This window comes from Jaculus jaculus, chromosome Y (assembly GCF_020740685.1).
Source record: "Jaculus jaculus isolate mJacJac1 chromosome Y, mJacJac1.mat.Y.cur, whole genome shotgun sequence".
Classification (NCBI taxonomy): Eukaryota; Metazoa; Chordata; class Mammalia; order Rodentia; family Dipodidae; genus Jaculus; species Jaculus jaculus.
This window is the reverse complement of record NC_059126.1, coordinates 3242448-3253262: the sequence shown is the minus strand read 5'-3', so window position 1 is coordinate 3253262 and position 10815 is coordinate 3242448. Positions and strand designations below refer to the sequence as shown.

Below are 10815 nucleotides of genomic sequence, written 5' to 3'. Positions count from 1 at the left end.
AGTGCTCAGAAGTTTGCATTTATTGGTTGTGTACACTGGATTATTTTTCTTATACAGAATAACAGTTTGTAAGTAGATCTTTATATTAATAAAGATCTCATGTTTACATGATGTTTATCACAAGGAAGTTCTAATTACATCATTTATTTTTGTCTCCTTATTTTCCGAGTTAGTCATTCTTTTGTTTTGAATATGTTATATGAGAATAATGTATGCTTCATATTTAGGACCATTTGTTGATTTCTACAATGATCTGTATCTCTGTATAACGATTGTATTTTTGTTCATTGTTCACTTTTTCAGAATCAATGGAATTGAGAGCTAGGGAAGCTTGTTAGAGAAGAATTTGTATTTGTGTGTACTATTGGCATACATGCATTGTTTCTTCATGTATGTGATTGTAATAGAGCAAACTAGGACTATTTTAAGAAGCAATCTAGTGTTTTGTTTGGTTTTGGACAAAGGGTCTGTCCCTATGATAGTGAAATATACAGTTAGGTAGCTGGGCTCTCGGTTGTGTCTCAGAATTCCTCTTACCTCAGTACCACAAGCAGTGCAAAAACCAAGATGTGTGGACCCACATGTTTTTTACACATATGCAGATGATTAAGTTTTCTTATTTGAAACCCATGAATTATATGCTATCTAATGGATTTCTACACTTTTAATAATGGTTGTTTTTTCTAATATATACTTAACTGAAAAGTTTCCTGAAACTAGCGCTTATTGGCTGGCTTAAAAATTTTTGGGGAGTTAAAATAGCATAGTTTTCATATATTAAACTTTTTAATTTTTGCTTCCATTTTTCTTTGTGTCTTAAGATTGTTAGTAAATCTGATGTCAATGTTTAAAAAAACACTGTATAATCATGATATGTGAAGAAATCAATGTAGATATCTGCATCCTTAAGTTTAAGTTAAGTGGTAAGACATTGGCAACTTTCTGTTTGTCTCTCAGAAATATTTTACATTTTGCTTTTGAGAATGAAGTAAATATATTTGAAATCTGAGGTAGAAGTTCAATCCTCCTTGGTAAGTTATCTTTAGTTTGTTGTTGTTTTTCTTTCTGGTTTTTGAGGTAGTGACTGAATGTATCCTATGATGACCTGGAATTCACTATGTATGCTTAGCCTGGTCTTGCATTCATGGTGATCCTCCACCCTCTGCAACCCAAGTGCTGGCATTAGAGGTATGGACAACCATTCCCACATCTCAGTTCACTTTTCTGAATTCAGTAACATGCCACGTGTTAACCTCTTTGTCATATAATCCATATACTTCCTGTTTTTTCAATGATAAATGTGACAAAGCACAAGCAATACTATTTATTCAAATTTTTTTCGTATTTTTTCTACTTCAAAATTGACTCATTTCTCCACCACCAAATGTGGCTTTTCTACAACAAAAAAAGGCAAAAGAAATGTATCCAAAGTGTGATAAGGACTATGAGGTGGGGCAAGATCATCTAAATTCCAGTAATATATTTCTATATTCAGAGTGCATTGACTGTTATATGAAATCAATTCATTTAATCACAGAGGGAGCTACTAATACTAAAATCAGCAATGGGAAATACATGGACAGGGAAGATTGGGTGAAAGATCAGTAATACTCATAAATATGAGTACAATCTGGAATGAAAGATGATTACAAGTCTGTAGTTTTTTATTTTGGTTCCATAGAGACCTACTTGCAGCAAGCAATGTGAATCTTCTTTTAACCTGGGGAATTATAAATGATAATTATTTACATCAATGTGAATGGATATTGAGAACATGATCAGTGTCAGGGTATAAAGAAAATCATATGGGTGTTGTTTGAACATGGGCAATATGAATGAATGTATTCTCATGAATAAAAATGAAAACCAATGTGAACTGACTTTGGGTTATCAAGTACATTTATGTTGGCATACTTTCCAGGGTCTACTACTTCACATGACTCTTCTTATCATGATAGAAGTGTGAGATTCTGTGTATATGGTGATGTCCGAAGTCACATGAATTATATGTACCTCTAGGCCATGCATCGCAATGATGAGCCTCATTGAGATATTGTAAATATGCTGTCAATGTGAGGTCAGCATTCAAAGTAGAATTAAAATGCATAATCATTTCAGATTTCATTTTTATTAAATTAATTAATTTTTTCTTTATTTAAAGAAAATCACTATTTAAACAGGACTAATTTCCCATTACATTAATTATAAATATTGCACTAATGCACCATTTATTTCATGTTTTTGTATTAATAATTTTTGTTTTAATGACTGAATTGACTTCAAATGCCATTTAGCTTGAACATTTGAATAGTTGTGAAAGCCATGTTTCTGCTTACACAGTCCATATCTCCATTTTGGACATGTGTCTGTAAAATACAAAAAAGAGGATGAGGTGGTATTACATTCACTTCATAAATGAGAAATCTTTAATCATAAGTATTCTGAATGAGAAATGGCTATCAGAGGATGACAGACATTCTTTAATCTTTATTTTCCCATGATAGCCCAAGAGTGATTCACCTGTCTTGGTGACATCCAGGATATTTTGATTTGGAATTTTCTTTTCACTAATAATCTTGTTATACTCTCTGTGTCTCTTCACTGATAATGTGGCATTTTGCTGAATTTCATGGAATAGAAGTCAGAAAATATGGCTATAAGGGTCCTTTCTAAACACAAAACTCACCCTACTTTATAAACCATAGGTTTATCAAGCTTTATTTTCCCAATGGCACATCATCCTTTCTGTTCATTATTCCCTTCATGTTGGTAATGTAACCCAGCAAGGACAGCTTAATTGGAGATCAGTTCATGCATTCAGGTTTATGTAACTTTTCTAGATTTTGGAAACATGGCATGAAAGTAATTTCGTCTCATATTTTCACTTCAAAAGATAAGGAACACTGTAAAGCACATTTGGAAATTTGTGATGATTCGATCTGAGTGTGTCAACACTTTCTATTTTGTCCAAGTTTATGTTATGTAATCTACTCTCTACTCTATGTAACAAAATAAAATGAAAGGGGAAATCACTTAAAGACCTCACATAGTCCATGGGTTATACTATAGATTTTCTAAAAGTTTTACAGACAATTCCCACACATACACTAAATATTCGCTGGAATTATCCCCCTTGATCTCCCTCCTCCTAAATCTCCCTATTTTCTGAATCACTAATGCTTTCCAAGTTTTTTCTACTGATTTTGATGTCTGTATTTACCTCTTTTTGCCAACAACAACAAACAAAAAAAAATTGAAAGGTCAAAAACTTAACATCAAATTTGATACAGTAAATTTTAGTTCCAATATAGAAGAGATGTTACATTCACATCAGAAAACATAAAATGATGTCACTGTTTTATTCTTGTAGAGATATTCCCAGTCCAACATCCTATCCTGTGTTAGGTGACAATGCTCAAGGCTTCCATCATACAATGCTCAATCATGACCTCACACATGAACCTGATCTTCAGTGTGAGAATGAGTTTTGGAAATTTTTATATGCTGTGTGTGTGTGTGTGTGTATGTAAGTATGTATGTGGAGTATTCTGAGTCTTACTTGGGGGTGAGATTCTTCAATCTTTATGTGGATGTCTGTACAAGAACAGTGGCTATAATTTTGTTTCAAAAGTGGAGTATACAAGCATGATTCACATAATTCTGAGTTACAGATTGGCACTGATGCAAAAATACATAGAAAGTAGCCAATGAAACAGAGAATTACATAGGCTTTATAAAGTTGTGGTAAGGTTTTCTCTTCTTTTTGTTTTGATTGTTTTTCAACTTATTGACTCTTTCTAGCCCAGGCATACCTGGAATTCAATATGTAGTCTCAGGGTGCCTAGAACTCAGGACCTCTGCCTCCAGAGTGCTGGGGTTAAAGGTGTGTGCCACAATGCCCACCTCAAGTTATGGTAAGGTTTTAAGACACATGTGAACACATTCCTATACCCAGTTAGATTATGAAAAAACTTCATGCACACACTCATCTCCAAAGTACCAAAGATAAGATACTTTCTCCAAAAGAAAATGAAATTGAATACTTACACAATACTACAAACACATCTCGATAGTTATATTGATCATAAAAATACTCGAAACGTAGTATCATTGAATTGGTTGAGACAAAATCCACTGAGAAGTAATTAATCTTTTGGACTGAGAGGAAATATGTTTTCTAGATTAGACAACAGTACCATATCTTCTACCAATTTGATGTGTCTATTTTTTTCTTTATTTCAAATGTGGAACACATGAGTAGAAAAGATGGCTTAGTTGTTAAACATTTGCCTGTAAAGCCAAAGGACCATGGTTTGATTTCCTAGGACCCACATAGGCCAAATGAACAAACTGCACATGTATCTGGAGTTTTTTGGGTTTTTTTTGCAGTAGTTGGATTCCCTGGGATGCTACTTCTCTCCCTCTCTCTCTCTCCCTCTCTTTCTCTCTCTCTCTCTCTCTCTCTCTCTCTCTCTCTCTCTCTCTCTCTCTTTGTCTCTCTCCACTTTCTCTCTCAAATGAATAATAAAAAAAATAAGTAAAATATGGAGCAATTCAAAAGTTTGTTTGCCATTCTGGAACGGAGGCCATGTTAATCTAATCTGTATCATTCCAAATTTTAGTAAATGTACTACCTCAACCACTTCATATTAAGTAAAAACTGTGTCTCTAATTCAACATACCCCAAATATCCTAATTACAAAAGATATAAAGCTTAATACTTGTACTAATGGATGTATTGAGGTAATGTTAAGTCCAAGTTGTTAGTTTCAGACACATGAGCAATTATTTGGTTGCATCACATTCAAATTAAGGTCATTTAAAATCTAACTAATGGGCAGAAGAGATGGCTTAGTGGTTAATGCACTTGCCTTTGAGACCTGAGTACTCAGGTTCTGTTCACTAGTACCCTCATCAGAGAGGTGTAGAAAGTGGTGCATGTGTCTGGTGTTTCTTTGGAGTGACTAGAGGTGCTGGATTTCCCATATTCTCTTTCTCTCTTTAGTAAACAAATTAAAAAAAAAAAAGTCTTAATTGCTGAGTGCCTAAGAACAGCAGTGATATGAATAAAAATTGGGATGACTTTACTGGAATAGATTAACTACATTGGTCATTTAATAAGGGTCTGGGCAGAACATAATCTTCATATAATAATATTCAAAAATTTTATATGCAGATTAAGCTTTAATAAAAACATAGTAGGTATATCCAGAAAAGGATACATGTGGCCATTTTGTTTGTTTGCCTTTAAGAAACCTATACTGGAACTGCATTCATTATTGACCCAAACATGAGATACTATGGCTAGATAGTGGACACTTAAAAATATATTTACTTATATATTTTAGCAAAGTGGGTGAGAGAGGTAGAGAGAGGGATGAAAGGAGAGAGAGTGAAAGAGAGAAAGAGTGATTGAGAATGGTCAAGCTAGGTCTTCCAACTATTGCAAATGAGCTCCAGATGTACCCCATACACTCTGAATTGGCTTTAATAGGGCACTGAGAAATTGAACTTTGGTCCTTGGGCTTTGCAGACAAGATCCTTAACCTCTGATCCATTTCTCCAACTCTCTTTTAAAATATTTATTTATTTTTTAAAAACTATTTATTTATTCGGCTGGGCATGGTAGTGCATGCCTTTAATTCCAACACTCAGGAGGATTTGCCTTATGCTTTTACAACTGTGAGTGAAAATGGTCTTAGTTTTTATGGTATTTGTGTTTTTATCCACTGTGGTAGAGTGGGAACACACCAAGGTCACAATTTAAATTATACATTACTTAAAGAATAATTGCCGATATTCATTGTAGACTAAATTTTGTAAGGTCACAGTTGATGTCAAAGGGCTCTAATATGTTTCCTACATCTGAAAGTAAATGTCTATGCCTTTTGGCCATGCAATAACTGGGTAACCCCACAATGAGAACCATGTGAGAAAAAGGTTTTCCCAAACTCCATAGGCAAAATTTCATTCACTTTTTCAGAGCATTTTGCAAGTAAACTTGTAACAAGTAGCAGAATTTTTTGCTGACGTCAGAAATCCATTCATGTGAAATTGAGAGCTAAATACCATTTTATATTTTGAATGTGTGCAGTTCATCATTTCTTTGCACAGGACGTTTTAAGAATGTCAAGCAGTGTAAAGATTTGTGTAAGATTACAGGTGAGCATCTTGGCTTATATGAAAAGACAATACTAGCAGATCTTTGAAACCAATTATACCTACTTCTGTAATCCCCGCCAAGATGACAGAACCAGACTCTTGGGGAGGTATGATATGGGTCATAGAATATCCAAGTGTCGGTGGCATTAAAAGTAATAACCTCTTCTAATTCCAGCCATATTTGAAGTGAATCACCTGGAAGTGTGAGAAACAATAAAAATCTCATGTGGTAAGATGCTTCTGTACAACCCTGGCTCAGAGCAAGAGATAGTAAACAACATGGCCATGAGGTTGAAGGCACTCTAGAGTTGGTTTTACGTAGTCACCCATAAAAATCTGATACTTACTAGAATTGCTTTGATTTAGATATATTAAATTCAGTGCTTTGAGTCTGTATCGGTGGCACTCTCCATCTTGCCTATAGGGAAGTTATAAGAAATACATTAGGCATCCATTAATATACAACATACTACTGAATGGACCAAAAAAAAAAAAAATTGTACTACAGTTCATATGCTGAGAGTAAAACTCGCTCTGACTGCCCTATGCCTTGTCTTCATTTTACTTTACAGAATTCATAGGTGATTATTCACAGATTTCTGTACATTTGAATCTGTGTCAGCATGGTTCACTTTGGGGGAGCAGACTGTGTGTGAAGCACATCTAGCAGAGAGGAGTGTCTGTATTGAATGATGGCCTGAAGCCTCGCCTCTTAATGGAAACAGCCAAATCTTCCTTCACACGTTGGATTCCAGGGGCAAGTGCATTTGGGAATGACAGTCACACTCCTCATGTTGAGGATCAGCCTGGAATTTTTCAATGTATTATTATTTATTTATTTATTTGGAAGACTGAAGGAGACAGGGAGAAAGAGAAAATAGGCATGCCAGGGCCTCCAAATGCTGTGAATGAACTCCAGATGCATGTGTCCCCTTTTGCATCTGATCTAGAGAGGTCCTGGGGAATCCAACTGTGGTCCTTAGGTTTCACATGCAAATGCCTCAAAGATAAGCCATTTTCACAGCTCAAGACTGCAATTTTGACATCTGTAAACTCAAACTTTAGTTGTCTGCCAGCTCTACTTCAATGCCTAAATGGATATATTCAGAAATTGATGATTATGTCTTTGGTGTAACTTTTTGTTTTGTTTTATTTTTTTGAGTTTATTTTGAGGTAGGGTCTCACTCTAGCCCAGGCTGACCTGAAATTCACTATGGAGTCTCAGGGTGGCCTCGAACTCATGGTGATCCTCCTACATCTGCCTCCCAAGTGCTGGGATTAAAGGCATGCACCACCACTCCCGGCTGGTCTAACTTTTTTGTTTACAATTCTTCCTGTATTTTGACTGTATATATTTAGGACACAATGTTAAAATCTGTAATGTATGAAATGCACAGGCCAGCATTATAAAATTAGCATGTTACCAACTGTGATTCTATATGGAAAATTATATTGCTGTGTTCTCTCTTTATCTCACTACCTATTTATCAATAATCTATCTATCTGTCTATCTATCTATCTATCTATCTATCTATCTATCTATCTTCTAATTAACTATCTATCCTTCACATTTCCTAACATCCTAATTTGTGAGACAAAATCTTAAAATGAAACATTTCTTTATTACTTTATTATAACAAAAAGAAAACATTTTTAAAAAATCTACTTTTCTTGACCAACATTCCTGATAAGAAATAGAGGCATACCTCATACTCATTTGTAAGCAAATTCATACAAGATCATACCATTCATTCATATTAAGAACAATGTTTTATTTTGTAATTTCCTAATTTTACTTATCCACTACACCCTGAAAATACAGGTACAGTTATGTCAACCTTCATCTTTGGTTCTTCTTGTTCTCATACTTTCTCACCTGATAAAGACACCTTCCAAAAATTTACTTATCAGTGTTACTGCATTGGATTTCACTTGAATATTGAGCAACTATCTTGTTTTACATTAAACCCTAATACAAGAGAGGGGAGTGGTCTCTGAATTTTAACTTATTTTTCAAACAATTTAAATTCTGCCCATAATGGTTCTTTCCAGTGTGGTCCTGATATTAATTTCTCTCTGCATGTGTTTGTATCATGCACATGCATACTTGTAGGAATATTGATTTGTGTGTAGCATGTGCCATGGTGAGCCTGCTGTCAATGTTGCTGGTACATTTCATTGACCTATTTCTCATGCTGAGTTTTTCTTGTTGAACCTGGATCTCACTGAATCTCCCAGGGAAATCATAGGCACATTTTTGTGGTCATCCTTTCTCTACTTCCCTAACACTGGACTTTCAGAACTATGCTAACACCACTATATTTTTATATTCTATCAAGCTAAACTAAGCTCCTCATGCTTGTGTGGTAAACAAATTGATCCACAGAACCATCTCCACAACTTTTTTTTTTTTTTTTTTTTTTTTTTTTACTTGTGAAGTGAAGAGATCAGACTCCTGGTATCTTTCAAATTTCTGTGTAAAACAAAAATATTTTTGGACATTTTCTAATTTCTGGAGTTAATGTTTTTGCAGCAAGGCACTGTCCCTAGTCTCATACACATATTAACAATTACACTCAGTTTATGGAAGGTAATTGTTAAGTAAGTGTGTGCCCTGGTGAGGTGTAATTTCTTTTCTCCCAATGTTCTTCGTATTTATGCAGGTGATTATTTTGGGTGTTGGAAGTTCTTGGAGATGGAGTGTATCCTTTTTACCCTGGATTTGGTAAAAGTCAATGTATAAATAATTCTTCTAACAAAGATTGTGAATAAATTCATGTAAATGTACCTGATTGCTAGGTCTATGAAATTAACCCAGAATGCTACTGTGAAATTATGACACTATAGAATTTCAGCAGATAATTAATTCATGACTTATCCAATCCAATTGCATGTGGTGGCATATGCCTGTTATCACACTACCTGAGAGTGTTAGGCAAGAGTTTCAAGAATGTGAAGTCATTTTCAAAGTCATGGATTAAGTTTGGAAAAGAAAATAGTATACTTTCTCTGCTAGGTATTGAAAAACTCCAAAGCACAGCCACTGGATCTTCCTGAGTTTATCATGTTATGGGCATGACAGGTATCATATTTTTCTTAGCACGTTCAAAAAGTTAATATAAATCATTAACATCAGACAGAGCTGTGCATCTCTGGGTCATCTAAGATTTATTCATGCCATTATATATAACTGGCTTCTGGCAGGGACTGAAATGTAGCACAAGCAAACACCTCATGGTTCTCTCAAGAATGGACAGCCACTCAATTTTTCATAGCAGCTCTCTGTGTCCCACCAGAAATTTGCCACCTTTGTAGCAGCCAGAATGCCACATTTGGTTTCTTGCACACAAGAAAAATCTTGCTTACCTCAAATCAAAAGTGATGAACATTTCCTTATAAGCATCATAAAATTCCAACTCATGTACAGAAATCCTTAACAGGCCATTCTCTACTCTGCTGATTAACCTGTGTGAAGCTATGGACACCGTGCGATATTTCCCTGAAAACTAAAATGAAATGTTCAATTAGAAGTATCAGCCATTCCTCTAACTTTCCTCATCAATATCTATTGTGAACATGGCACCTGATTTTATTCATAAAAATATAAGCATCAAATCCTTGTGGGTGGAGATGTAGTTTCAACGTTATGCACATTATCCTAGTCTCCCTTGAAACTATGGTTAAGTCCAAGGGATATACTGCAATATTTGCAGCTTATGGATATGTGTGTAACTTTTTGGCCAGTCATAATGATTAACCTTTGCTATTCATTTATTGAAGTTATGTATAAAAGTTCCTTAATATTTTATTTTATTGGCTATTCACAGACTTCTAGAAATATTAAAAATGGTTTAGGACATGAAAAAGAAATTTAAGGAAAGTCAACTATATTTATGAGTGCTCATCCATTCTATGGTAACATTTTAAAAGTGAAAAGAGCAAGGCATGCCACGAAAAGTTATAGAAACCCTAACTAAAATACAATATGGAAGGAATCACATTTATAGCATAGACTTTATATGATTTCTAAGATATAATCTCTGAGAATACATTTTTTTTTAAGGTAGGGATTCAACCTAGTCCAGGCAGACCTACAGTCTACTATGTAGAACACAATATTTTATTCTTAACACCTTCATATCAAGTACAAACTAATTTAAGAATATTAAGAGGATCATTACTGGATTATGAAAACACAGAACAGTGAGCCATTGCCCTATCGAATCACATTCATGCCCTTGTAGAAGGGACATACACCTGAGATCATGATCACCTGCCCTCTGTCAGATGATGGTAGACATGGTACCGTCAGAGGTTTCTTCTCAGCACACAAAAAGCAGCTGAGAGCCGCAGCCAGAAACAGAATCTTCATGGTCTTAGTGTCTGTCTCCCCTCTTCCTGAGAAGCTCAGGACAGCTCTCTCACTCTGCACAGATGTGGTAGGATACTGTAGATAAAATCCATATTTGCAGGATGTGTGAGGATCCAGCTGGTAATCACAAGGCTCTGGAAGTTTTGCTTTTTTTTTTTTTCTCTCTCTCTCTCTCTTTCCTTTCCTTTCTATTTCTTTTCTTTTTTTTTCATTTACACATCCTGTCTGGGTTTGACATTCCTTTTATTTTGGTAATGAGATTAGTAGTAAGTGATTGCAGA

The 10815-nt window shown here is 34.9% G+C and overlaps 1 non-coding gene across 1 annotated transcript; it reads right to left on the bottom strand.

The window, feature by feature from the left end:
• Positions 1-4538: 4538 nt before the first annotated feature.
• On the bottom strand, positions 4539-4643 carry LOC123457128. Its single transcript, XR_006634902.1, has one exon. It is a non-coding gene; the product is annotated as a U6 spliceosomal RNA (small nuclear RNA).
• Between the last annotated feature and the right edge of the window lie 6172 nt (positions 4644-10815).